Source organism: Mandrillus leucophaeus, unplaced genomic scaffold (genome assembly GCF_000951045.1).
Source record: "Mandrillus leucophaeus isolate KB7577 unplaced genomic scaffold, Mleu.le_1.0 Scaffold8, whole genome shotgun sequence".
Classification (NCBI taxonomy): domain Eukaryota; kingdom Metazoa; phylum Chordata; class Mammalia; order Primates; family Cercopithecidae; genus Mandrillus; species Mandrillus leucophaeus.
This window is the reverse complement of record NW_012108696.1, coordinates 4,488,190-4,489,949: the sequence shown is the minus strand read 5'-3', so window position 1 is coordinate 4,489,949 and position 1,760 is coordinate 4,488,190.

The following is a 1,760-nucleotide window of genomic DNA, read 5'->3' as shown; positions in this document are numbered from 1 at the left end:
AGACGGGGTTTCACCATGTTAGCCAGGATGGTCTTGAACTCCTGATCTCGTGATCTGCCCGCCTCGGCCTCCCGAAGTGCTGGGATTACAGGCGTGAGCCACCGTGCCCGGCTGATTCCATGTCTTGAAGGACAGCAGTCATCAGATTAGGACACCCCTCCAATGCAGTGTGACCTCATTTTAACTTTATTATATCTGCAAAGACCCTATTTCCAAATAAGGTCGCATTCACAGGTTACAGGGGTTAGGGCTTGAACACATCTTTTTAGGGGACACAGTTCAACCCGCAACAAGTAATTCAAATTCACTGTGGAAAAAATAGAAAATTCAGGTTTATGCCTGTAAACCCAGCACCTTGGGAGGTCGGGGCAGGAGGATCACTTGAGACCAGAAGTTTGAGACCAGCCTGGGCAACACAGTGAGACCCCATTTCTGCAAAAAAATTTTCAATTAGCTGGGCATGATGGCATACACCTGTAGTTCCAGCAGCTCAGGAGGCTGAGATGGGAGGATGACTTGAGCTCAGGAGTTCAAGGTCACTTGAGCCCAGGAGTTTGAGACCAGCCTGGGCAACACGGCAAAACCCTGTTTCTACTAAAAATATAAAAATTAGCTGGGTGTGGTGGAGCACGCCTGTAATCCCAGCTACTAGGGAAGCTGAGGCAGGAGAATCGCTTGAACCCAGGAGGCAGAGGTTGCAGAGAGCCAAGATCCGTCTCAAATTAAAAAAGAATTCACACTCTCTTCCTGCCAGTAGAGGTGTTAAAAAAATGTTTTTAATAGAATTCACACTTTTGTGTAGCCCCTCTCATGTTGTACCAGGGTGGGCTTCTCTGACTAAGAGAATACAACAGAAGTGATCCTATATCACTTCCCAGATTCTGTTATAAAAGACACTGTAGGCCAGGCACGGTGGCTCATGCCTGTAACCCCAACACTTTGGGAGGCCGAGGCGGGCAGATCACTTGAGGTCAGGAGTTCCAGACCAGCCTGGGCAACATGGTGAAACCCCGTCTCTACTAAAAATAGAAAAATTAGCTGGACGTGGTGTCACATGCCTGTAATCCCAGCTGCTCAGGAGCTTAGGAGGCTGAGGCAGGAGAATCACTTGAACCCGGGAGGCGGAGGTTTCTGTAAGCCAAGATTGCACCATTGCACTCCAGCCTGGGCGACAGAGCGAGATTCCATCTCAAAAAAATGAAAAAAAAGTCTGAGTGCTGGCTCACGCCTATAATCCTAGCATTTTGGGAGGCCGAGGCGGGTGAACCACCTGAGGTCAGAAGTTCGAGACCAGCCTGGCCAATATTGCAAAACCCTGTCTCTACTAAAAATACAAAAATTAGCCAGGCGTGGTGGCGGGCACCTATAATCCCAGCTACTCAGGAGGCTGAGGCAGGAGAATTGCTTGAACCCGGGTGGCAGAGGTTGCAGTCAGCCGAGATTGCGCCACTGTACTCTAGCCTGGGCGAAAGAGGGAAACTACATCTCAAAGAAAGAAAGAAAAAAAAAAAGACACTGTAGCTACCATCTTGGTTATTGGTTATATGCTCTCTCTTGCTCTCTCTCCCTTTCTCATAACATTTGCTCTGAAGGAAGCCGGTGGTCATGCCATGGGCAGCCTTATGGAGAGGACCATGTGGTGAGGAACTCAGCCAATAGCCATGTAACTGAACTTGGAAGAGGATCTTGCTGTCCTGGCCAACATCTCACTGCAATTCTACCAGTTGCATGCCCTGGATAGTCCAAGCTTTGGGGATCCC